This window comes from Oncorhynchus gorbuscha, unplaced genomic scaffold (genome assembly GCF_021184085.1).
Source record: "Oncorhynchus gorbuscha isolate QuinsamMale2020 ecotype Even-year unplaced genomic scaffold, OgorEven_v1.0 Un_scaffold_3698, whole genome shotgun sequence".
In the NCBI taxonomy this organism is placed as follows: Eukaryota; Metazoa; Chordata; class Actinopteri; order Salmoniformes; family Salmonidae; genus Oncorhynchus; species Oncorhynchus gorbuscha.
Window position 1 is genome coordinate 3,401 of NW_025747879.1, and position 27,715 is coordinate 31,115.

Consider the following 27,715-nt stretch of genomic DNA (forward strand, 5'->3'; position numbering starts at 1 on the left):
CATTTCGACGGGTACTCCCTCGCATCATCCGATCCGACGCCACGTTAGGTTCCTGCCGCCTCTGATTGTCTCCAGGGCTGCTTAACTCCTATTTATCCTGTTGTTTTGGGTTTTGTTTTTGCTTTACGGGACTATTTCATTGTCTGGGGATTTTATTCAAGACCTGGATATAATACGAAGTGTTTTTGTTCGTTTTGGATCGAGGTGTGTGTGTGTGTGTGTGTGAGCTTGCCTGTCTTCTTGGTTGGCTTGGGAAAAGCCACTGCGTATCAAATAGCAGGTAAACCATCGCTATGCTACCCAACTAGTTAGGTATCGTACTTAGATAGTAAAACAAAACGATTTAGTTAACTAACACGACGTAGCTAAACTGTCATTTAAAAAATAAACGTCATTTAAAAAAATAGCTAACGTTAGCATGCTAACTGGCTAACTCAAGGTTGTCGGTTCAACTGACAGACGTTAGCATGCTAACTGGCTAACTGCTATTGTCGGTCTAACTGGACAGACGTTAGCATGCTAACTGGCTAACTGCTATTGTCGGTTCAACTTGGACAGACGTTAGCATGCTAACTGGCTAACTGCTATTGTCAGTCCAACTGGACAGACGCAAGCATGCTAACTGGCTAACTGCTATTGTCGGTTCAATTCAGACAGACGTTAGCATGCTAACGTTTTAGTGTCTTTAGATGAACGGCTCAATTTTATCGAGTTACACTACTTAGCTTATTTATTATTATTATGTTCACTAACGTTACTTTTGAGAGAAATAGGCAGGACTGCTCATGATTTAATGTCATGTGCAGTAAATCGGTGTAATTTCTTTAGCTGTGCTCAACAACCCAAATCCTATAGGATTCATTTTTTTTAGTGGGGGGAAATGGATCATCCACATATTAGTGATGATGATAAGAGCTGGCTTGACCTACTCCTTATGTTCGGACATCGGTTTCATCGTGTGCTGCAACCACAATGCGTTTCATTAATCATTGCATAGGGCCTATTCTGCAGTTTTCTGTGACAGTTTCGTAAGTGTTTCCCCTACAGTGAAAGAGAAATCGCCAGGCTGCTGCTCATGCTATGGGAATGCTCTCTGGTTAAGGAGGGCTTGCTGGGGACTGGGAGTAGTTTAGTAGTACACTTCATAAATGAAACCAATGGCTCTGGTCCAGTGCGTCTTGATAATGCTGAGCATTAATTTCACTAACGCCAGAGCTACTGAAAGCACTGCTCCTTTGAAACGTCCAGTGACAATGACTAACGCCAGAGCTACTGAATATATAATAATAATATATGCTTATTTAGCAGACGCTTTTATCCAAAGCTTACTCTACAGTCAAGTGTGCATACATTCTACATATGGGTGGTCCCTGGGATCGAACCCAATTACTCTGTAAATCACCACTACTCTTACAAGTATAAGCGCCATGCTCTACCAACTGAGCTACCAACTGAGCTACTGAAAGCACTGCTCCTTTGAAACGTCCAGTGACAATGACAGCTCTTATACAGAGAGGATGAATAAGGAGATGGCCTCTGTCTGGGGTTTGGTGACTGGCTTTGGTCAAATATTGATGGGACACAAAAGTGCGCACACACACACACACACACACACACTGTGGCTGTTAGTGAAAGTAGATTATATACACCAAGCGTATCTTTTAAGACGGCCTAGCTTTGTTCTGAAGGTTAATCAAAACACTCATTTCTGTACAGAACACCGAGTTTATGGTTAATTTTCCAAATGGTGCCCAATGCAATGTTCTCCAGGGCTCTGGTGAGTAGTATTATACTAAATAGGCCACACTGGTTGACACTAGTAGTCACTTGTTATTGTGGACTGTCCCTCCTGACTCCTTTACCACCAGTGGCTGCATCAGGAGCAGGCCGGCTGTTGCTAAGATACCTTTTGGTGCAAAGATCCATTCATAAAGACCCAGTCGTCGTCATTTATCAACCGTTTTGGCATAACTGGAGATTGTAGGATTTGTGTGCGCCGCATATGGGATTTATCAAACTGATGTACGGAACGCGTGTGCAATGTTTTCATTGATAAATCAGGGCCATATTATATTTGTGCTCTCCTGAATGAGTGCTGCACCCCTGCTTAGTAAACAGCATCCATTCACCTTTTTATGGTAACAGAAACGCCCTCGTTTGCTGTATGATTTGGAAATGTTGAAACTGGGCTATAAAGAGAGATGGCCCATTTGATAAGATTTCTGTAAAGGTGTGGGCGGACTCTTGTCTGCAGTGACAGCCCACCGCCTATAACGAGTGCCAAACACTGGCCGTGCATTCTGCAAGATCGATCGTCTATTGAAAAAAACATGTTGAAGTAAATGCAGTCTACAGCCCACAGTTCTATGCAAAAGACAAATGGTTTAATATTTTATCAATACAGGATTGTTTCTCGTGCCTTGGCCCTGAGGTGAAATGGGTTATGTCTAGAGTTCGACCGATTTGTGATTTTATTTTTTTGTTTATTCTGATTTTATTGTAGAAAAACATTTAAATTATTTGTATTATTATAGCTGAAATTTAGAAATAATAACTTGGTGAAATAATAATTACACCTCAAATGGTTTCTTAGATCTTTCCAGACCTAAAAAAGAATCCCCTGATTTGTTTTAATGCATTGTTGTGAGAAAATCCAGCATTTTTTTAAAATTTATTTTAGTAGTGTGAAACCTGGGGGAAATTCAGAACTTGGAAAACTAAACCAAAACTGAATTTTTGTGTAAAAAAAAAAAAAGTAAAACGTGTAAACTGATTTAAATGCCCCTAACATTATTTTTGGCTGTGCATGACTGCACTATACCGTGTCATCCTGCATTTTGGGGAAAGTTGGGTCAAGTCCAATATTGACTATGCATCCAAGAGGGAAAAGAGGTTGTGGCATCCTATAAATGTTTTAGTGAAATATAATACATCACATTTTAGCAGACGCTTTTATCCAAAGTGACTTAGCTTGTGAATACGTTTTTAATTATGGATGGTCCTAGGATTCAAAACCCCAATATCCTGGCGTTGTAATGCTCTATCAAGATGCATGATGGGTTATAAATGCTTTGTGAAGCCTCCATGTTCAATGTGATTTATAAGGCCTCTTTTATTAAGCCACACTTGTCGCTAATAAAACACAGGTTTGTCACATTTGACATAGTCGTTATGTCACATTTATGAACCCTTTATAAAGCATGCATACAGTTTATAGATTTGTAACACATTTATCTAGTGTTTGTGAAGCCGTTTTATAAGATGCACGTCCATTTAAAGCGAGACATTAACTTCAAGTGCTAATCATAGTAGGCTACACTTTAGGTAAAACCTTAAAACACAAAGGTTTACGTGAAAAACACTGTTTCGGCCTATATCATTGGATCCTTTTGAGGAACTTTGGTTCAGGTTATGATATGAAACAGGAATTTCGCCCGAGAGCATATTTCTGTCCTGCTCCTTTGAAGCAGGACATGTAATGTCCGAGGCCTTTTCATTGTTTGGTTATGTCCAGTCCGGGATGGCTTTCACCTCTCTGGGAGGAAGGACGTCAGCATTGCTCAGCAGCTGAAACCTGGTTCCATCAGAGTGAAAGCAGGGTGGTATGCTGCTGGCCTTCTCTAGAGTTGAACCAAGTGCTTAGCCTGTGATGTTAAGCCACATTATCCTGCCTCCATGCACCTAGTCTAGAGTTGAACTAAGGCTTAGCCTGTGATGTTCAGCCTCATTATCCTGCCTCCATGCACCTAGTCTAGAGTTGAACTAAGGCTGAGCATGTGATGTTCAACCTCATTATCCTGCCTCCATGCACCTAGTCTAGAGTTGAACCAAGTGCTAAGTCTGTGATGTTCAGCCTCATTATCCTGCCTTTCCATGCACCTAGTCTAGAGTTGAACCAAGGCTAAGTCTGTGATGTTCAGCCTCATTATCCTGCCTCCGTGCACCTAGTCTAGAGTTGAACTAAGGCTGAGCCTGTGATGTTCAGCCTCATTCGCCTTCTGTTTGTTTTGTTTGGTGTGACGGAACCGTGGTGTCCTAGCAACCGGCTGCATCAGGGATAGGTGACGGTAGCTCAGTTAGTGTCCTGACCTAGCCTACAGTACAGAAACCGTTTGTATAGAGATACACTGACTGACTGACTGAAGACGGCTCATGTCTAGGAGGGTGACTGTGTTTAGTTGAGGTGAAGTAAATAGTCAGGGTGTTCATACAGAACCATTCGGAATGGGGAGGTCCGGTTCGGACAACCTGAGTGAAAAACATGACACACGAGAAGCAGTAGGCCTACATGCTATTGTAACAGTATAACTTTAGACCGTCCCCTCGCCCATACCCGGGCGCGAACCAGGGACCCTCTGCACACATCAACAACAGTCACCCCTCGAAGCATCGTTACCCATCGCTCCACAAAATCCGCGGCCCTTGCAGAGCAAGGGAACCCCTACTTCAAGGTCTCAGAGCAAAGTGACGTCACTGATTGAAACGCTATTTAGCGCGCACCACCGCTAACTAAGCTAGCCGTTTCACATCCGTCACACTATGCCTGAGCTGCATTGTGTGCCTCCTGAGTAAATCTGACCATCCTGGTGTCATAGACCAAGATGGAACGTAGTAAACGTAAATTCTGGGACACTCAAATTAGTGTGATATGTTACGTTTGGTTATATAAGACAACAAAAAAAACACATTTAAGCTGGTTGGTCGGGGTGGATGAGGACGTATTGATTTGGAACTGGGCTTACCTCCTGGGTGGATGAGGACGTATTGATTAGGAACTGGGCTTACCTCCCGGGTGGATGAGGACGTATTGATTAGGAACTGGGCTTACCTTCCGGGTGGATGAGGGCGTATTTATTTGGAACTGGGCTTACCTCCCGGGTGGATGAGGACGTATTGATTAGGAACTGGGCTTACCTCCCGGGTGGATGAGGGCGTATTGATTTGGAACTGGGCGTGCCTCCCGGGTCTGACCGTGAATTCGGCTCAAAACACAAAATGACTTAATTAAGCACGTGTATTTTTGGTCTTTATTTGGTTCCCTGTTCAGGATCAGCTACTTTTCCTGGGGTCCACACCAAACATACGTTAAAACGACACACAGCCTGATTAGTAGGAAGACCTAGTCCTTAACCGTGTCTGAACCACACTGTCTTTGGGGCGGCAGGTAGCCTAGTGGTTAGAGGAGGCAGGTAGCCTAGTGGTTAGAGGAGGCAGGTAGCCTAGTGGTTAGAGGAGGCAGGTAGCCTAGTGGTTAGAGGAGGCAGGTAGCCTAGTGGTTAGAGGAGGCAGGTAGCCTAGTGGTTAGAGGAGGCAGGTAGCCTAGTGGTTAGAGGAGGCAGGTAGCCTAGTGGTTAGAGGAGGCAGGTAGCCTAGTGGTTAGAGGAGGCAGGTAGCCTAGTGGTTAGAGGAGGCAGGTAGCCTAGTGGTTAGAGGAGGCAGGTAGCCTAGTGGTTAGAGGAGGCAGGTAGCCTAGTGGTTAGAGGAGGCAGGTAGCCTAGTGGTTAGGGGAGGCAGGTAGCCTAGTGGTTAGAGGAGGCAGGTAGCCTAGTGGTTAGAGGAGGCAGGTAGCCTAGTGGTTAGAGGAGGCAGGTAGCCTAGTGGTTAGAGGCGGCAGGTAGCCTAGTGGTTAGAGGCGGCAGGTAGCCTAGTGGTTAGAGGCGGCAGGTAGCCTAGTGGTTAGAGGCGGCAGGTAGCCTAGTGCTGAGGAGGCGGCAGGTAGCCTAGTGGTTAGAGGCGGCAGGTAGCCTAGTGGTTAGAGGCGGCAGGTAGCCTAGTGGTTAGAGGCGGCAGGTAGCCTAGTGGCAGGTAGCCTAGTGGTTAGAGCATTGGAATAGTAACCGAAAGGTTGCAAGATCAAATCCCAGAGCTGACAAAGGTAAAAAGAAAAACAGCTTGGAAAAATTCAGAAAAGGATGTCATGGCTTTAGAAGCTTCTGATTGGCTAATTGACATCATTTGAGTCAATTGGAGGTGTACCTGTGGATGTATTTCAAGGCCTACCTTCAAACTCAGTGCCTCTTTGCTTGACATCATGGGAAAATCAAAATAAATCAGCCAAGACCTCAGAAAAACATTGTAGACCTCCACAAGTCTGGTTCATCCTTGGGAGCAATTTCTAAATGTCTGAAGGTACCACGTTCATCTGTACAAACAATAGTATGCAAGTATAAACTCCATGGGACCACGCAGCCATTATACGTTTTCAGGAAGGAGACACATTCTGTCTCCTAGAGATGAACGTACTTTGGTGCAAAAAGTGCAAATCAATCCCAGAACAACAGCAAAGGACCTTGTGAAGATGCTGGAGAAACAGGTACAAAAGTATCTATATCCACAGTAGAACGAGTCCTATATCGACATAACCTGAAAGGCCGCTCAACAAGGAAGAAGCCACTGCTCCAAAACCATCATAAAACATCCAGACTACGGTTTGCAACTGCACATGGGGACAAATATCATACTTTTTGGAGAATTGTCCTCTGGTCTGATGAAACAAAATAGAACTGTTTGGCCATAATGACCATTGTTATGTTTGGAGGAGAAAGGGGAGGCTTGCAAGCCGAAGAACACCATCCCAACCGTGAAGCACGAGGGGTGGCAGCATCATGTTGTGGGGTGCTTTCCTGCAGGAGGGTCTGGTGCACTTCACAAAATAGATGGCTTCATGAGGCAGGAAAATTATGTGGATATATTGAAGCAACATCTCAAGACATCAGTCAGGAAGTTAAAGCTTGGCTGCAAATGGGTTTCCAAATGGACAATTACCCCAAGCATACTTCCAAAGTTGTGGCAAAATGGCTTACGGACAACAAAGTCAAGGTATTGGAGTGGCCATCACAAAGCCCTGACCTCAATCCTATAGAACATTTGTGGACAGAAGTGAAATAGCATGTGTGAGCAAGGAGGCCTACAAACCTGACTCCATTACACCCAACTGATTGTGGAAAGCTTTTGGAAGGCTAGCCGACACGTTTGACCCAAGTTAAACAATTTAAAGGCAACGCTACCGAATACTAATTGAGTTTATGTAAACTTCTGACCCACTGGGAATGTGATGAAAGAAATAAAACCTGAAATAAATAATTCTCTCTACTATTATTCTGACATTTCACATTCTTAAAATAAAGTGGTGATCCTAACTGACCTTAAACAGGGAATACGAGGATTACATGTCAGGAATTGTGAAACTGAGTTTTTAAACATATTTGGCTAAGTCGGAAGTTTACATAGGTGGCTGACCTTGACCGAATCCTTGGCTTGTAGGTGCTGGAACTGCTCACAGGACAGGACCCAGAGCCTGTTTCTGGAGGCTGAGGCTGTTTCTGGAGGCTGAGGCTTGTTTCTGGAGGCTGGGCCTGTTTCTGGAGGCTGAGGCTGTTTCTGGAGGCTGGGCCTGTTTCTGGAGGCTGGGCCTGTTTCTGGAGGCTGGGCCTGTTTCTGGAGGCTGGGCCTGTTTCTGGAGGCTGGGCCTGTTTCTGGAGGCTGGGCCTGTTTCTGGAGGCTGGGCCTGTTTCTGAAGGCTGGGCCTGTTTCTGAAGGCTGGGCCTGTTTCTGAAGGCTGTTTCTGAAGGCTGGGCCTGTTTCTGAAGGCTGTTTCTGAAGGCTAGGAGGCTGTTTCTGAAGGCTAGAGGCTGTTTCTGAAGGCTAGAGGCTGTTTCTGAGGGCAGAGGCTGGAAGCAGAGGCTGAGGCTGTTTCTGAAGGCTGTTTCTGAAGGCTAGAGGCTGTTTCTGGAAGGCTAGAGGCTGTTTCTGAAGGCAGAGGAAGAGCCAGGAGATTATGTGATGTTGCGTTATCATATTATGTATTTTATCTGTCGTTTTTGTTTCCTGTTTGACCCCAGGAAGAGTAGTGGAGATCCCAATAAATACTACTAATGTTGCTGATCCTCAATACAACAAAAAATACTTAAATGAGTCCATTTGAATTGAAATGCTGTAGAATTCCTATGGAGGACTGCTTCTTCTGGTTAGTGCCAGTATGGCCGACCTGTGGCTTCAAAGCCTCTCATTGGCCAATACATAGCATCATCAACCCAGGGTTTCTATACATCTCTAATTACAGCTGGTACTGTCATGTAGTCAGTACAGTGCTGCCCCTGTGTTCATTTAGCATGACTACCTTTTTGGGGGGGGGGGTAAATTTAACCGACTAAAACGAGATATAAAGTATGGAAAAAAGATCATGGAGATCCTCTGAAAACTGAGTCAGTGTGGAAGTTGTGCATCCGATACTGTAGTGTAGGTTGGACAGTCTGATACTGCTGTGTTTTCTCTCTGACTTAGACACAGTTTTTTTGTGTGTGTTTTTTGACTGTTTTGAGTCAAGGTTACCACACACTAAACCCTGAGCTATGCTCTCCGTACGCTCTGTGTGTGGACTAGAGTGACAGCCATCCATTTGACGAGTCGAAGTGCAGACCGAAGGTTTGTTTGTTCTAAGAAGTCTAGATGGGAATATGGGAAAATCTAACCAGTCCCAAATGGGACCCTATGTCCTACATAGTGCACTACTTCTGACCAGAACCTTATGGGCCCTAGTGCACTATGTAGGGAATAGGGTGCCATTTTGAACATCCTAGACTGATAATGACTGTCAGTTCTGATAAGCATGTGTAAGTATGCTTGTTTTTCTTCATGTGAGTCATTGATTTCTTAGGAAAGATGCTGTTGCTTCCATTCAGTTCTGTAGATGGGTCTGAACTTGCAGAGTTAACCTGTTCTATAGTTCAGGAGGAAGATGTAGGCTAGATGATGTGTCAAACTCAAGACTGGCCCGTTCAGACTGGCCCGTGAGCCCGTTCAGACTGGCCCGTGAGCCCGCTCAGTATGGCCCGCGGGTGGTTCGAGTTGGTTTAAAAAAAAAAAAAAAAAAACTCAAGCAACATTGAAATGATTAATAATTAAATCTAACCTGTGAAGAAATGATCTATAGTCTGTTCACCCTTTCCAGTCATCTATAGTCTGTCCAGTCATCTATAGTCTGTCCACCCTGTCCAGTCATCTATAGTCTGTCCAGTCATCTATAGTTGGTTCACCCTGTCCAGTCATCTATAGTCTGTCCAGTCATCTATAGTCTGTCCACCCTGTCCAGTCATCTATAGTCTGTCCAGTCATCTATAGTTGGTTCACCCTGTCCAGTCATCTATAGTCTGTCCAGTCATCTATAGTCTGTCCACCCTGTCCAGTCATCTATAGTTGGTTCACCCTGTCCAGACATCTATAGTCTGGCCAGTCATCTATAGTTGGTTCACCCTGTCCAGACATCTATAGTCTGTCCAGTCATCTATAGTCTGTCCAGTCATCTATAGTCTGTCCACCCTGTCCAGTCATCTATAGTCTGTCCAGTCATCTATAGTTGGTTCACCCTGTCCAGACATCTATAGTCTGTCCAGTCATCTATAGTCTGTCCAGTCATCTATAGTCTGTCCAGTCATCTATAGTCTGTCCAGTCATCTATAGTCTGTCCAGTCATCTATAGTCTGTCCAGTCATCTATAGTCTGTCCAGTCATCTATAGTCTGTCCAGTCATCTATAGTCTGTCCAGTCATCTATAGTCTGTCCAGTCATCTATAGTCTGTCCAGTCGTCTATAGTCTGTTCACCCTGTCCAGTCATCTATAGTCTGTCCAGTCATCTATAGTCTGTCCAGTCATCTATAGTCTGTCCAGTCATCTATAGTCTGTCCAGTCATCTATAGTCTGTCCAGTCATCTATAGTCTGTCCAGTCATCTATAGTCTGTCCAGTCATCTATAGTCTGTCCATCCTGTCCAGTCATCTATAGTCTGTCCAGTCATCTATAGTCTGTCCAGTCATCTATAGTCTGTCCAGTCATCTATAGTCTGTCCAGTCATCTATAGTCTGTCCAGTCATCTATAGTCTGTCCAGTCATCTATAGTCTGTCCAGTCATCTATAGTCTGTTCACCCTGTCCAGTCATCTATAGTCTGTCCAGTCATCTATAGTCTGTCCAGTCATCTATAGCCTGTCCACCCTGTCCAGTCATCTATAGTCTGTCCAGTCATCTATAGTCTGTCCACCCTGTCCAGTCATCTATAGTCTGTCCAGTCATCTATAGTCTGTCCAGTCATCTATAGTCTGTCCAGTCATCTATAGTCTGTCCAGTCATCTATAGTCTGTTCACTCTGTCCAGTCATCTATAGTCTGTCCAGTCATCTATAGTCTGTTCACTCTGTCCAGTCATCTATAGTCTGTCCACCCTTTCCAGTCATCTATAGTCTGTCCACCCTGTCCAGTCATCTATAGTCTGTCCAGTCATCTATAGTCTGTCCAGTCATCTATAGCCTGTCCACCCTGTCCAGTCATCTATAGTCTGTCCAGTCATCTATAGTCTGTCCAGTCATCTATAGTCTGTCCAGTCATCTATAGTCTGTCCAGTCATCTATAGTCTGACCACCCTGTCCAGTCATCTATAGTCTGTCCAGTCATCTATAGTCTGTCCAGTCATCTATAGTCTGTCCACCCTGTCCAGTCATCTATAGTCTGTTCACCCTGTCCAGTCATCTATAGTCTGTCCAGTCATCTATAGTCTGTCCAGTCATCTATAGTCTGTCCAGTCATCTATAGTCTGTCCACCCTGTCCAGTCATCTATAGTTGGTTCACCTGTCCAGACATCTATAGTCTGGCCAGTCATCTATAGTTGGTTCACCCTGTCCAGACATCTATAGTCTGTCCAGTCATCTATAGTCTGTCCAGTCATCTATAGTCTGTCCAGTCATCTATAGTCTGTCCAGTCATCTATAGTCTGTCCACCCTGTCCAGTCATCTATAGTCTGTCCAGTCATCTATAGTTGGTTCACCCTGTCCAGACATCTATAGTCTGTCCAGTCATCTATAGTCTGTCCAGTCATCTATAGTCTGTCCACCCTGTCCAGTCATCTATAGTCTGTCCAGTCATCTATAGTCTGTCCAGACATCTATAGTCTGTCCAGTCATCTATAGTCTGTCCAGTCATCTATAGTCTGTCCACCCTGTCCAGTCATCTATAGTCTGTTCACCCTGTCCAGTCATCTATAGTCTGTCCAGTCATCTATAGTCTGTCCAGTCATCTATAGTCTGTCCAGTCATCTATAGTCTGTCCAGTCATCTATAGTCTGTCCACCCTGTCCAGTCATCTATAGTTGGTTCACCCTGTCCAGACATCTATAGTCTGGCCAGTCATCTATAGTTGGTTCACCCTGTCCAGACATCTATAGTCTGTCCAGTCATCTATAGTCTGTCCAGTCATCTATAGTCTGTCCAGTCATCTATAGTCTGTCCAGTCATCTATAGTCTGTCCACCCTGTCCAGTCATCTATAGTCTGTCCAGTCATCTATAGTTGGTTCACCCTGTCCAGACATCTATAGTCTGTCCAGTCATCTATAGTCTGTCCAGTCATCTATAGTCTGTCCACCCTGTCCAGTCATCTATAGTCTGTCCAGTCATCTATAGTCTGTCCAGTCATCTATAGTCTGTCCAGTCATCTATAGTCTGTCCAGACATCTATAGTCTGTCCACCCTGTCCAGTCATCTATAGTCTGTCCAGTCATCTATAGTCTGTCCACCCTGTCCAGTCATCTATAGTCTGTCCAGTCATCTATAGTCTGTCCAGTCATCTATAGTCTGTCCAGTCATCTATAGTCTGTCCAGTCATCTATAGTCTGTCCAGTCATCTATAGTTGGTTCACCCTGTCCAGACATCTATAGTCTGTCCAGTCATCTATAATCTGTCCAGTCATCTATAATCTGTCCAGTCATCTATAGTCTGTCCACCCTGTCCAGTCATCTATAGTCTGTCCAGTCATCTATAGTCTGTCCAGTCATCTATAGTTGGTTCACCCTGTCCAGACATCTATAGTCTGTCCAGTCATCTATAGTCTGTCCAGTCATCTATAGTCTGTCCAGTCATCTATAGTCTGTCCAGTCATCTATAGTCTGTCCAGTCATCTATAGTCTGTCCACCCTGTCCAGTCATCTATAGTCTGTCCAGTCATCTATAGTTGGTTCACCCTGTCCAGACATCTATAGTCTGTCCAGTCATCTATAGTCTGTCCACCCTGTCCAGTCATCTATAGTCTGTCCAGTCATCTATAGTCTGTCCAGTCATCTATAGTTGGTTCACCCTGTCCAGACATCTATAGTCTGTCCAGTCATCTATAATCTGTCCAGTCATCTATAATCTGTCCAGTCATCTATAGTCTGTCCACCCTGTCCAGTCATCTATAGTCTGTCCAGTCATCTATAGTCTGTCCAGTCATCTATAGTCTGTCCAGTCATCTATAGTCTGTCCAGTCATCTATAGTTTGTCCAGTCATCTATAGTCTGTCCAGTCATCTATAGTCTGTCCACCCTGTCCAGTCATCTATAGTCTGTCTAGTCATCTATAGTTGGTTCACCCTGTCCAGACATCTATAGTCTGTCCAGTCATCTATAGTCTGTCCAGTCATCTATAGTCTGTCCAGTCATCTATAGTCTGTCCACCCTGTCCAGTCATCTATAGTCTGTCCAGTCATCTATAGTCTGTCCAGTCATCTATAGTCTGTCCAGTCATCTATAGTCTGTCCAGTCATCTATAGTCTGTCCACCCTGTCCAGTCATCTATAGTCTGTCCAGTCATCTATAGTTGGTTCACCCCTGTCCAGACATCTATAGTCTGTCCAGTCATCTATAGTCTGTCCAGTCATCTATAGTCTGTCCAGTCATCTATAGTCTGTCCAGTCATCTATAGTCTGTCCACCCTGTCCAGTCATCTATAGTCTGTCCAGTCATCTATAGTCTGTCCAGTCATCTATAGTCTGTCCAGTCATCTATAGTCTGTCCAGTCATCTATAGTTGGTTCACCCTGTCCAGACATCTATAGTCTGTCCAGACATCTATAGTCTGTCCAGACATCTATAGTCTGTCCAGACATCTATAGTCTGTCCAGTCATCTATAATCTGTCCAGTCATCTATAGTCTGTCCACCCTGTCCAGTCATCTATAGTCTGTCCAGTCATCTATAGTCTGTCCAGTCATCTATAGTCTGTCCAGTCATCTATAGTCTGTCCAGTCATCTATAGTCTGTCCAGTCATAATATATAATAATAATAATAATATATGCCATTTAGCAGACGCTTTTATCCAAAGCGACTTACAGTCATGTGTGCATACATTCTACGTATGGGTGGTCCCGGGGATCGAACGCACTACCCTGGCGTTACAAGCGCCATGCTCTACCAACTGAGCTACAGAAGGACAGTCATCTATAGTCTGTCCAGTCATCTATAGTCTGTCCAGTCATCTATAGTCTGTCCAGTCATCTATAGTCTGTCCAGTCATCTATAGTCTGTCCAGTCATCTATAGTCTGTCCAGTCATCTATAGTCTGTCCAGTCATCTATAGTCTGTCCAGTCATCTATAGTCTGTCCAGTCATCTATAGTCTGTCCAGTCATCTATAGTCTGTCCAGTCATCTATAGTCTGTCCACCCTGTCCAGTCATCTATAGCCTGTCCACCCTGTCCAGTCATCTATAGTCTGTCCAGTCATCTATAGTCTGTCCAGTCATCTATAGTCTGTTCACTCTGTCCAGTCATCTATAGTCTGTCCAGTCATCTATAGCCTGTCCACCCTGTCCAGTCATCTATAGTCTGTTCACCCTGTCCAGTCATCTATAGTCTGTCCACCCTGTCCAGTCATCTATAGTCTGTCCACCCTGTCCAGTCATCTATAGTCTGTCCAGTCATCTATAGTCTGTCCACCCTGTCCAGTCATCTATAGTCTGTCCAGTCATCTATAGTCTGTCCAGTCATCTATAGCCTGTCCACCCTGTCCAGTCATCTATAGTCTGTCCAGTCATCTATAGTCTGTCCAGTCATCTATAGTCTGTTCACTCTGTCCAGTCATCTATAGTCTGTCCAGTCATCTATAGCCTGTCCACCCTGTCCAGTCATCTATAGTCTGTCCAGTCATCTATAGTCTGTCCAGTCATCTATAGTCTGTTCACCCTGTCCACTCATCTATAGTCTGTCCAGTCATCTATAGTCTGTCCACTCATCTATAGTCTGTCCAGTCATCTATAGTCTGTCCAGTCATCTATAGTCTGTCCAGTCATCTATAGTCTGTCCAGTCATCTATAGTCTGTCCAGTCATCTATAGTCTGTCCAGTCATCTATAGTCTGTCCAGTCATCTATAGTCTGTCCAGTCATCTATAGTCTGTCCAGTCATCTATAGTCTGTCCAGTCATCTATAGTCTGTCCAGTCATCTATAGTCTGTCCAGTCATCTATAGTCTGTCCAGACATCTATAGTCTGTCCAGACATCTATAGTCGGTTCACCCTGTCCAGTCATCTATAGTCTGTCCAGTCATCTATAGTCTGTCCAGTCATCTATAGTCTGTCCAGTCATCTATAGTCTGTCCAGTCATCTATAGTCTGTCCAGACATCTATAGTCTGTTCACCCTGTCCAGTCATCTATAGTCTGTCCAGTCATCTATAGTCTGTCCAGTCATCTATAGTCTGTCCAGTCATCTATAGTCTGTCCAGTCATCTATAGTCTGTCCAGACATCTATAGTCTGTTCACCCTGTCCAGTCATCTATAGTCTGTCCAGTCATCTATAGTCTGTCCAGTCATCTATAGTCTGTCCAGTCATCTATAGTCTGTCCACCCTGTCCAGTCATCTATAGTCTGTCCAGTCACCTATAGTCTGTCCAGTCACCTATAGTCTGTCCAGTCATCTATAGTCTGTCCAGTCATCTATAGTCTGTCCAGTCATCTATAGTCTGTCCAGTCATCTATAGTCTGTCCAGTCATCTATAGTCTGTCCAGTCATCTATAGTCTGTCCAGTCATCTATAGTCTGTCCAGTCATCTATAGTCTGTCCAGACATCTATAGTCTGTTCACCCTGTCCAGTCATCTAGTCTGTCCAGTCATCTATAGTCTGTCCAGTCATCTATAGTCTGTCCAGTCATCTATAGTCTGTCCAGTCATCTATAGTCTGTCCAGTCATCTATAGTCTGTCCACCCTGTCCAGTCATCTATAGTCTGTCCAGTCACCTATAGTCTGTCCAGTCACCTATAGTCTGTCCAGTCATCTATAGTCTGTCCAGTCATCTATAGTCTGTCCAGTCATCTATAGTCTGTCCAGTCATCTATAGTCTGTCCAGACATCTATAGTCTGTTCACCCTGTCCAGTCATCTAGTCTGTCCAGTCATCTATAGTCTGTCCAGTCATCTATAGTCTGTCAGTCATCTATAGTCTGTCCAGTCATCTATAGTCTGTCCACCCTGTCCAGTCATCTATAGTCTGTCCAGTCACCTATAGTCTGTCCAGTCACCTATAGTCTGTCCAGTCATCTATAGTCTGTCCAGTCATCTATAGTCTGTTCACCCTGTCCAGACATCTATAGTCTGTCCAGTCATCTATAGTCTGTCCAGACATCTATAGTCTGTCCAGACATCTATAGTCTGTCCAGACATCTATAGTCTGTTCACCCTGTCCAGTCATCTATAGTCTGTCCAGTCATCTATAGTCTGTCCAGTCATCTATAGTCTGTCCAGTCATCTATAGTCTGTCCACCCTGTCCAGTCATCTATAGTCTGTCCAGTCACCTATAGTCTGTCCAGTCACCTATAGTCTGTCCAGTCACCTATAGTCTGTCCAGTCATCTATAGTCTGTCCAGTCATCTATAGTCTGTCCAGTCACCTATAGTCTGTCCAGTCATCTATAGTCTGTCCAGTCATCTATAGTCTGTTCACCCTGTCCAGACATCTATAGTCTGTCCAGTCATCTATAGTCTGTTCACCCTGTCCAGTCACCTATAGTCTGTCCAGTCACCTATAGTCTGTCCAGTCACCTATAGTCTGTCCAGTCACCTATAGTCTGTCCAGTCATCTATAGTCTGTCCAGTCATCTATAGTCTGTCCAGTCATCTATAGTCTGTCCACCCTGTCCAGTCATCTATAGTTGGTTCACCCTGTCCAGACATCTATAGTCTGTCCATTCATCTATAGTCTGTCCAGTCATCTATAGTCTGTCCACCCTGTCCAGTCATCTATAGTTGGTTCACCCTGTCCAGACATCTATAGTCTGTCCAGTCATCTATAGTCTGTCCAGTCATCTATAGTCTGTCCAGTCATCTATAGTTGGTTCACCCTGTCCAGACATCTATAGTCTGTCCAGTCATCTATAGTCTGTCCAGTCATCTATAGTCTGTCCACCCTGTCCAGTCATCTATAGTTGGTTCACCCTGTCCAGACATCTATAGTCTGTCCAGTCACCTATAGTCTGTCCAGTCACCTATAGTCTGTCCAGTCACCTATAGTCTGTCCAGTCACCTATAGTCTGTCCAGTCATCTATAGTCTGTCCAGTCATCTATAGTCTGTCCAGTCATCTATAGTCTGTCCAGTCATCTATAGTCTGTCCAGTCATCTATAGTCTGTCCAGTCATCTATAGTCTGTCCAGTCATCTATAGTCTGTCCAGTCATCTATAGTCTGTCCAGTCATCTATAGTCTGTCCAGTCATCTATAGTCTGTCCAGTCATCTATAGTCTGTCCAGTCATCTATAGTCTGTTCACCCTGTCCAGACATCTATAGTCTGTCCAGTCATCTATAGTCTGTCCAGACATCTATAGTCTGTCCAGACATCTATAGTCTGTCCAGACATCTATAGTCTGTTCACCCTGTCCAGTCATCTATAGTCTGTCCAGTCATCTATAGTCTGTCCAGTCATCTATAGTCTGTCCAGTCATCTATAGTCTGTCCACCCTGTCCAGTCATCTATAGTCTGTCCAGTCACCTATAGTCTGTCCAGTCACCTATAGTCTGTCCAGTCATCTATAGTCTGTCCAGTCACCTATAGTCTGTCCAGTCACCTATAGTCTGTCCAGTCATCTATAGTCTGTCCAGTCATCTATAGTCTGTTCACCCTGTCAGACATCTATAGTCTGTCCAGTCATCTATAGTCTGTTCACCCTGTCCAGTCACCTATAGTCTGTCCAGTCACCTATAGTCTGTCCAGTCACCTATAGTCTGTCCAGTCATCTATAGTCTGTCCAGTCATCTATAGTCTGTCCAGTCATCTATAGTCTGTCCACCTGTCCAGTCATCTATAGTTGGTTCACCCTGTCCAGACATCTATAGTCTGTCCAGTCATCTATAGTCTGTCCAGTCATCTATAGTCTGTCCACCCTGTCCAGTCATCTATAGTTGGTTCACCCTGTCCAGACATCTATAGTCTGTCCAGTCATCTATAGTCTGTCCAGTCATCTATAGTCTGTCCAGTCATCTATAGTTGGTTCACCCTGTCCAGACATCTATAGTCTGTCCAGTCATCTATAGTCTGTCCAGTCATCTATAGTCTGTCCACCCTGTCCAGTCATCTATAGTTGGTTCACCCTGTCCAGACATCTATAGTCTGTCCAGTCACCTATAGTCTGTCCAGTCACCTATAGTCTGTCCAGTCACCTATAGTCTGTCCAGTCATCTATAGTCTGTCCAGTCATCTATAGTCTGTCCAGTCATCTATAGTCTGTCCAGTCATCTATAGTCTGTCCAGTCATCTATAGTCTGTCCAGTCATCTATAGTCTGTCCAGTCATCTATAGTCTGTCCAGTCATCTATAGTCTGTCCAGTCATCTATAGTCTGTTCACCTTCACCTTTGAATAGTAGGTTATACTGACAAATGGCTAGTTGACTTAACCATCATTTATTAGTCAAAGCAAATTTGGTATCAGTTAAGATATCTTGAAATCTAAAGTTGATGACAGTTTTTGATAAAGGCCATGCAACTTTGAGTTTTGAGAAGATTTGAAAATAGGACACTGCCTCTTTTTTTAAGACAAATGTGCCAACAGGGAGATGGACACTGCTACAGTAGGCTAGCTACGCTGAATCAACTGTCTCCGCCATATTGGTAGTATGTTCATTATTAAAGGTTGCTACAGTAGGCTAGCTACGCTGAATCAACTGTCGCCGCCATATTGGTAGTATGTTCATTATTAAAGGTTTACTTTTGTAAATCACTTTGACTTAAATAAATAAGCTCAGCGAGTAGAGTTGTGTTGCTCTGGACAGCTCGTGTGTGTTTTTACCTGCCCCCAGTGGCCATTGTTAATGTCTTACCCTGCACACAAGAGAAAATACATGTGCCCAGATAACAATAGACTGTGGATATCGACTCATCGTTACCACATTATATGGGACATTAGATTCATGCTCTCTGCCTTGGTGTAGAAATTTGACTGCAACACACACAGCAGACTGTCAAACCAGCAGTGTTTCTTGTGTCCCCTCGATTAAAAAGTTGAACAACCCCTGGGGTGGCGTAGGGGATAGTTGTGGTAATGCCCCCAGCAGGCTTGGAAGCTATTCTCAGACTAGGTTAAGAGGTGTTTCGCAAACTAGGCTACGAGGCGTTTCTCAGTCTAGGCTAAAGGCGTTTCCCAGACTAGGCTAATGGGCTAAAAGGCGTTTCTCAGACTAGGCTAATGGGCTAAGGCGTTTCTCAGACTAGGCTAACGGGCTAAGAGGCGTTTCTCAGACTAGGCTAACGGGCTAAGAGGCGTTTCTCAGACTAGGCTAACGGGCCAAGAGGCGTTTCTCAGACTAGGCTAACGGGCTAAGAGGCGTTTCTCAAAATAGGCTAATGGGCTAAGAGGCGTTTCTCAGACTAGGCTAATGGGCTAAGAGGCGTTTCTCAGACTAGGCTAATGGGCTAAGAGGCGTTTCTCAGACTAGGCTAATGGGCTAAGAGGCGTTTCTCAGACTAGGCTAAGAGGCGTTTCTCAGACTAGGCTAAGAGGCGTTTCTCAGACTAGGCTAACGAGCTAAGAGGCGTTTCTCAGACTAGGTTAATGGGCTAGAGGCGTTTCTCAGACTAGGCTAATGGGCTAAGAGGCGTTTCTCAGACTAGGCTAAGAGGCGTTTCTCAGACTAGGCTAACGAGCTAAGAGGCGTTTCTCAGACTAGGTTAATGGGCTAGAGCGTTTCTCAGACTAGGCTAAGAGGCGTTTCTCAGACTAGGCTAATGGGCTAAGAGGCGTTTCTCAGACTAGGCTAATGGGCTAAGAGGCGTTTCTCAGACTAGGCTAATGGGCTAAGAGGCGTTTCTCAGACTAGGCTAATGGGCTAAGAGGCGTTTCTCAGACTAGGCTAATGGGCTAAGAGGCGTTTCTCAGACTAGGCTAATGGGCTAAGAGGCGTTTCTCAGACTAGGCTAATGGGCTAAGAGGCGTTTCTCAGACTAGGCTAATGGGCTAAGAGGCGTTTCTCAGACTAGGCTAATGGGCTAAGAGGCGTTTCTCAGACTAGGCTAATGGGCTAAGAGGCGTTTCTCAGACTAGGCTAATGGGCTAAGAGGCGTTTCTCAGACTAGGCTAATGGGCTAAGAGGCGTTTCTCAGACTAGGCTAAGAGGCGTCTCTCAGACTAGGCTAACGAGCTAAGAGGCGTCTCTCAGACTAGGCTAACGAGCTAAGAGGCGTCTCTCAGACTAGGCTAACGAGCTAAGAGCGTCTCTCAGACTAGGCTAACGAGCTAAGAGGCGTTTCTCAGACTAGGTAACGGGCTAAGAGGCGTTTCTCAGACTAGGCTAACGGGCTAAGAGGCGTTTCTCAGACTAGGCTAACGGGCTAAGAGGCGTTTCTCAGACTAGGCTAATGGGCTAAGAGGCGTTTCTCAGACTAGGCTAATGGGCTAAGAGGCGTTTCTCAGACTAGGCTAATGGGCTAAGAGGCGTTTCTCAGACTAGGCTAATGGGCTAAGAGGCGTTTCTCAGACTAGGCTAATGGGCTAAGAGGCGTTTCTCAGACTAGGCTAATGGGCTAAGAGGCGTTTCTCAGACTAGGCTAATGGGCTAAGAGGCGTTTCTCAGACTAGGCTAATGGGCTAAGAGGCGTTTCTCAGACTAGGCTAATGGGCTAAGAGGCGTTTCTCAGACTAGGCTAATGGGCTAAGAGCGTTTCTCAGACTAGGCTAATGGGCTAAGAGGCGTTTCTCAGACTAGGCTAAGAGGCGTCTCTCAGACTAGGCTAACGAGCTAAGAGGCGTTTCTCAGACTAGGTTAACGGGCTAAGAGGCGTTTCTCAGACTAGGTTAACGGGCTAAGAGGCGTTTCTCAGACTAGGTTAACGGGCTAAGAGGCGTTTCTCAGACTAGGCTAATGGGCGTTTCTCAGACTAGGCTAATGGGCGTTTCTCAGACTAGGCTAATGGGCGTTTCTCAGACTAGGCTAATGGGCTAAGAGGCGTTTCTCAGACTAGGCTAATGGGCTAAGGGGCGTTTCTCAGACTAGGCTAATGGGCTAAGAGGCGTTTCTCAGACTAGGCTAATGGGCTAAGAGGCGTTTCTCAGACTAGGCTAATGGGCTAAGAGGCGTTTCTCAGACTAGGCTAAGAGGCGTCTCTCAGACTAGGCTAACGAGCTAAGAGGCGTTTCTCAGACTAGGTTAATGGGCTAAGAGGCGTTTCTCAGACTAGGCTAATGGGCGTTTCTCAGACTAGGCTAATGGGCTAAGAGGCGTTTCTCAGACTAGGCTAATGGGCTAAGGGGCGTTTCTCAGACTAGGCTAATGGGCTAAGAGGCGTTTCTCAGACTAGGCTAATGGGCTAAGAGGCGTTTCTCAGACTAGGCTAATGGGCTAAGAGGCGTTTCTCAGACTAGACTAATGGGCTAAGAGGCGTTTCTCAGACTAGGCTAATGGGCTAAGAGGCGTTTCTCAGACTAGGCTAATGGGCTAAGAGGCGTTTCTCAGACTAGGCTAATGGGCTAAGAGGCGTTTCTCAGACTAGGCTAATGGGCTAAGAGGCGTTTCTCAGACTAGGCTAATGGGCTAAGGGGCGTTTCTCAGACTAGGCTAATGGGCTAAGAGGCGTTTCTCAGACTAGGCTAATGGGCTAAGAGGCGTTTCTCAGACTAGGCTAATGGGCTAAGAGGCGTTTCTCAGACTAGGCTAATGGGCTAAGAGGCGTTTCTCAGACTAGGCTAATGGGCTAAGAGGCGTTTCTCAGACTAGGCTAATGGGCTAAGAGGCGTTTCTCAGACTAGGCTAATGGGCTAAGAGGCGTTTCTCAGACTAGGCTAATGGGCTAAGAGGCGTTTCTCAGACTAGGCTAATGGGCTAAGAGGCGTTTCTCAGACTAGGCTAATGGGCTAAGAGGCGTTTCTCAGACTAGGCTAATGGGCTAAGAGGCGTTTCTCAGACTAGGCTAATGGGCTAAGAGGCGTTTCTCAGACTAGGCTAATGGGCTAAGAGGCGTTTCAGACTAGGCTAATGGGCTAAGAGGCGTTTCTCAGACTAGGCTAAGAGGCGTTTCTCAGACTAGGCTAATGGGCGTTTCTCAGACTAGGCTAATGGGCTAAGAGGCGTTTCTCAGACTAGGCTAATGGGCTAAGAGGCGTTTCTCAGACTAGGCTAATGGGCTAAGAGGCGTTTCTCAGACTAGGCTAATGGGCTACTAGGCTAATGGGCTAAGAGGCGTTTCTCAGACTAGGCTAATGGGCTAAGAGGCGTTTCTCAGACTAGGCTAATGGGCTAAGAGGCGTTTCTCAGACTAGGCTAATGGGCTAAGAGGCGTTTCTCAGACTAGGCTAATGGGCTAAGAGGCGTTTCTCAGACTAGGCTAATGGGCTAAGAGGCGTTTCTCAGACTAGGCTAATGGGCTAAGAGGCGTTTCTCAGACTAGGCTAATGGGCTAAGAGGCGTTTCTCAGACTAGGCTAAGAGGCGTTTCTCAGACTAGGCTAATGGGCGTTTCTCAGACTAGGCTAATGGGCTAAGAGGCGTTTCTCAGACTAGGCTAATGGGCTAAGAGGCTAACAAGCAATCTGATGTGTGTACTGCAAAAAAACTGTTATTTTTCTCTGCCTCTTTGCCCTTCGACCTACTAACACCAACATTACCCCACACACACACATTACCAGCGCTGTTCTGCTCATCTGTCCCAACACTAACCCATTAATACTCCTCCTGGAATGCTGTGACATCACGCTGACAGAGAGAGTGGCCGGGAGTTGAGAGAGCAAGGAACGGAGAAGGAGGGAGAGAGGTGAAAGGTCAAGGAATGGCGAGAGGGACAGAGGACAGAGGGAGGCTGCTAGAGAACAATAGATTAATAGAGGGTATAGACACCACATTCTCAACCCTGAGACGAGACCCCACCGTCTCAACCCGGAGAGGAGACGAGACCCCACCGTCTCAACCCGGAGAGGAGACGAGACCCCACCGTCTCAACCCGGAGAGGAGACGAGACCCCACCGTCTCAACCCGGAGAGGAGACGAGACCCCACCGTCTCAACCCGGAGAGGAGACGAGACCCCACCGTCTCAACCCGGAGAGGAGACGAGACCCCACCGTCTCAGCCCGGAGAGGAGACGAGACCCCACCGTCTCAACCCGGAGAGGAGACGAGACCCCACCGTCTCAACCCGGAGAGGAGACGAGACCCCACCGTCTCAACCGGAGAGGAGACGAGACCCCGTCTCAACCCGGAGAGGAGACGAGACCCCACCGTCTCAACCCGGAGAGGGAGACGAGACCCCACCGTCTCAACCCGGAGAGGAGACGAGACCCCACCGTCTCAACCCGGAGAGGAGACGAGACCCCACCGTCTCAACCCGGAGAGGAGACGAGACCCCACCGTCTCAGCCCGGAGAGGAGACGAGACCCCACCGTCTCAACCCGGAGAGGAGACGAGACCCCACCGTCTCAACCCGGAGAGGAGACGAGACCCCACCGTCTCAACCCGGAGAGGAGACGAGACCCCACCGTCTCAACCCGGAGGGAGACGAGACCCCGTCTCAACCCGGAGAGGAGACGAGACCCCACCGTCTCAACCCGGAGAGGAGACGAGACCCCACCGTCTCAACCGGAGAGGAGACGAGACCCCACCGTCTCAACCCGGAGAGGAGACGAGACCCCACCGTCTCAACCCGGAGAGGAGACGAGACCCCACCGTCTCAACCCGGAGAGGAGACGAGACCCCACCGTCTCAACCCGGAGAGGAGACGAGACCCCCGTCTCAACCCGGAGAGAGAGGAGTCTCAACCCGGAGAGGAGACCCCCACCGTCTCAACCCGGAGAGGAGACTCAACCCGGAGAGGAGACCCCCACCGTCTCAACCCGGAGAGGAGACGAGACCCCACCGTCTCAACCCGGAGAGGAGACGAGACCCCACCGTCTCAACCCGGAGAGGAGACGAGACCCCACCGTCTCAACCCGGAGAGGAGACGAGACCCCACCGTCTCAACCGGAGAGGAGACGAGACCCCGTCTCAACCCGGAGAGGAGACGAGACCCCACCGTCTCAACCCGGAGAGGAGACGAGACCCCGTCTCAGCCCGGAGAGGAGACGAGACCCCACCGTCTCAACCCGGAGAGGAGACGAGACCCCACCGTCTCAGCCCGGAGAGGAGACGAGACCCCACCGTCTCAACCCGGAGAGGAGACGAGACCCCACCGTCTCAACCCGGGAGAGGAGACGAGACCCCACCGTCTCAACCCGGAGAGGAGACGAGACCCCACCGTCTCAACCCGGAGAGGAGACGAGACCCCACCGTCTCAACCCGGAGAGGAGACGAGACCCCACCGTCTCAACCCGGAGAGGAGACGAGACCCCACCGTCTCAACCCGGAGAGGAGACGAGACCCCACCGTCTCAACCCGGAGAGGAGACGAGACCCCACCCCGTCTCAACCCGGAGAGAGACGAGACCCCACCGTCTCAACCCGGAGAGGAGACGAGACCCCACCGTCTCAACCCGGAGAGGAGACGAGACCCCACCGTCTCAACCCGGAGAGGAGACGAGACCCCACCGTCTCAACCCGGAGAGAGACGACCCCCCGTCTCAACCCGGAGAGGAGACGAGACCCCACCGTCTCAACCCGGAGAGGAGACGAGACCCCACCGTCTCAACCCGGAGAGGAGACGAGACCCCACCGTCTCAACCCGGAGAGGAGACGAGACCCCACCGTCTCAACCCGGAGAGGAGACGAGACCCCACCGTCTCAACCCGGAGAGGAGACCCCAGTCTCACCCCACCGTCTCAACCCGGAGAGGAGACGAGACCCCACCGTCTCAACCCGGAGAGGAGACGAGACCCCACCGTCTCAACCCGGAGAGGAGACGAGACCCCACCGTCTCAACCGGAGAGGAGACGAGACCCCACCGTCTCAACCCGGAGAGGAGACGAGACCCCACCGTCTCAACCGGAGAGGAGACGAGACCCCACCGTCTCAACCCGGAGAGGAGACGAGACCCCACCGTCTCAACCCGGAGAGGAGACGAGACCCCCGTCTCAACCCGGAGAGGAGACGAGACCCCACCGTCTCAACCGGAGAGGAGACGAGACCCCACCGTCTCAACCCGGAGAGGAGACGAGACCCCACCGTCTCAACCCGGAGAGGAGACGAGACCCCACCGTCTCAACCCGGAGAGGAGACGAGACCCCACCGTCTCAACCCGGAGAGGAGACGAGACCCCACCGTCTCAACCCGGAGAGGAGACGAGACCCCCGTCTCAACCCGGAGAGGAGACGAGACCCCACCGTCTCAACCCGGAGAGGAGACGAGACCCCACCGTCTCAACCCGGAGAGAGACGAGACCCCACCGTCTCAACCCGGAGAGGAGACGAGACCCCACCGTCTCAACCCGGAGAGGAGACGAGACCCCACCGTCTCAACCCGGAGAGGAGACGAGACCCCACCGTCTCAACCCGGAGAGGAGACGAGACCCCACCGTCTCAACCCGGAGAGGAGACGAGACCCCACCGTCTCAACCCGGAGAGGAGACGAGACCGTCTCACCGTCTCAACCCGGAGAGGAGACGAGACCCCACCGTCTCAACCCGGAGAGGAGACGAGACCCCACCGTCTCAACCCGGAGAGGAGACGAGACCCCACCGTCTCAACCCGGAGAGGAGACGAGACCCCACCGTCTCAACCCGGAGAGGAGAGGAGACCCCACCGTCTCAACCCGGAGAGGAGACGAGACCCCACCGTCTCAACCCGGAGAGGAGAGGAGACCCCACCGTCTCAACCCGGAGAGGAGAGGAGACCCCACCGTCTCAACCCGGAGAGGAGAGGAGACCCCACCGTCTCAACCCGGAGAGGAGAGGAGACCCCACCGTCTCAACCCGGAGAGGAGAGGAGACCCCACCGTCTCAACCCGGAGAGGAGAGGAGACCCCACCGTCTCAACCCGGAGAGGAGAGGAGACCCCACCGTCTCAACCCGGAGAGGAGACGAGACCCCACCGTCTCAACCCGGAGAGGAGACGAGACCCCACCGTCTCAGCCCGGAGAGGAGACGAGACCCCACCGTCTCAACCCGGAGAGGAGACGAGGCCCCACCGTCTCACCGGAGAGGAGACGAGACCCCGTCTCAACCCGGAGAGGAGACGAGACCCCACCGTCTCAACCCGGAGAGGAGACGAGACCCCACCGTCTCAACCCGGAGAGGAGACGAGACCCCACCGTCTCAACCCGGAGAGGAGACGAGACCCCACCGTCTCAACCCGGAGAGGAGACGAGACCCCACCGTCTCAACCCGGAGAGGAGACGAGACATCACGGTCTCAACCCGGAGAGGAGACGAGACATCACGGTCTCAACCCGGAGAGGAGACGAGACTGGGTCCCAAATGGCACCCTATTCTCTATATAGCTAGTTTTGACCAGAGGCCTATGGGTAACGTAGTGCACTAGTTTTGACCAGAGGCCTATGGGTAACGTAGTGCACTAGTTTTGACCAGAGGCCTATGGGTAACGTAGTGCACTAGTTTTGACCAGAGGCCTATGGGTAACGTAGTGCACTAGTTTTGACCAGAGGCCTATGGGTAACGTAGTGCACTAGTTTTGACCAGAGGCCTATGGGTAACGTAGTGCACTAGTTTTGACCAGAGGCCTATGGGTAACGTAGTGCACTAGTTTTGACCAGAGGCCTATGGGTAACGTAGTGCACTAGTTTTGACCAGAGGCCTATGGGTAACGTAGTGCACTAGTTTTGACCAGAGGCCTATGGGTAACGTAGTGCACTAGTTTTGACCAGAGGTCTATGGGTAACGTAGTGCACTAGTTTTAACCACATGTTCTCTTCTTAAACCACACCATTACCGGAGCCTTTGACCCATTTACCATGTATAAACTATCCCTCAAACAATCTGCAAGACCGCTTGTTCAGCTACTGTAGTCTTCCCTCATCTTTTTGACCCCTTCCCCCAACGTTAATACAAAGGCTTTTGTTTTTAGACGACCTGATCTGACTGTTCAGATGAGAAGCGTGACGTAGACATCATAACCATGCTATTAATATAGTAATAACATCTGACTTTAATAACAGAACACAATACCATTTTAGCTCATCGTGTTCTGTACCAGATTAGATTATTCATGTTTTCAGTTTAGTATTCATTATGTTACAACAGTTGTGTCCTCTGTTAAGAGGAGTTGAAAACCTTAATGGATACATGCCTGTCTGCTGAGATGACCGTATTACCGCCACTTCTGCAGTCATGAGACATGACCACAATAAGATTTACGGTAATCTCATTTTATGCACCCTGGACATGTGTTGGTAGTATCCAACTAGCAAACGGCCATCTAAGTCCTAATGACTTGGTACTCAGGGCTCTATTGTCCCTCCATCAGGTCCTAATGACCTGGTACTCAGGGCTCTATTGTCCCTCCATCAGGTCCTAATGGCCTGGTACTCAGGGCTCTATTGTCCCTCCATCAGGTCCTAATGACCTGGTACTCAGGGCTCTATTGTCCCTCCATCAGGTCCTAATGGGCTGGTACTCAGGGCTCTATTATTGTCCCTCCATCAGGTCCTAATGGGCTGGTACTCAGGGCTCTATTGTCCCTCCATCAGGTCCTAATGGCCTGGTACTCAGGGCTCTATTGTCCCTCCATCAGGTCCTAATGGCCTGGTACTCAGGGCTCTATTGTCCCTCCATCAGGTCCTAATGGGCTGGTACTCAGGGCTCTATTGTCCCTCCATCAGGTCCTAATGGCCTGGTACTCAGGGCTCTATTTGTTTCTCCATCAGGTCCTAATGAGATGTTTTCAGACTGTTTCTGAGAGGAGATGTTTTCAGACTGTTTCTGAGAGCAGGTGTTTTCAGACTGTTTCTGAGAGCAGGTGTTTTCAGACTGTTTCTGAGAGCAGCTGTTTTCAGACTGTTTCTGAGAGCAGGTGTTTTCAGACTGTTTCTGAGAGCAGGTGTTTTCAGACTGTTTCTGAGAGCAGGTGTTTTCAGACTGTTTCTGAGAGCAGGTGTTTTCAGACTGTTTCTGAGAGCAGGTGTTTTCAGACTGTTTCTGAGAGCAGGTGTTTTCAGACTGTTTCTGAGAGCAGGTGTTTTCAGACTGTTTCTGAGAGCAGGTGTTTTCAGACTGTTTCTGAGAGGAGATGCTTTCAGACATCTATAACATAGAGCCATTCACGTCTGTTTATTTACATAGAGCCATTCACGTCTGTTTATTTACATAGAGCCATTCACGTCTGTTTATTTACATAGGAGCCAATCACGTGTTTATTTAAATAGGAGCCAATCACGTCTGTTTATTTAAATAGGAGCACAATGGGTAAAACGGGAGCTTCTTGAGGTCAGTTATTCCTGCGGCCAACTTTAGTGAGGTGGCCAAGTATGAAATTCACTCATTTTTGACAGCTATATATCTTAACTATTAAGTTAAGTTGTGGCTTATTGCATTTTCTTTAGCTGGGTTTTTGCTAATGTTAGCAAA

At 47.7% G+C, this 27,715-nt stretch overlaps 1 protein-coding gene across 1 annotated transcript in view; it reads left to right on the forward strand.

The window, feature by feature from the left end:
- Positions 1 to 230: 230 nt before the first annotated feature.
- Positions 231 to 27,715, forward strand: part of LOC124028053 (CSC1-like protein 2) — a gene marked incomplete at its 3' end in the record, with an annotated part of 35,779 nt that continues 8,294 nt past the window's right edge. Inside the window, exon 1 of the mRNA XM_046340221.1 lies at positions 231 to 280. The remainder of the gene's footprint in view (positions 281 to 27,715) is intronic.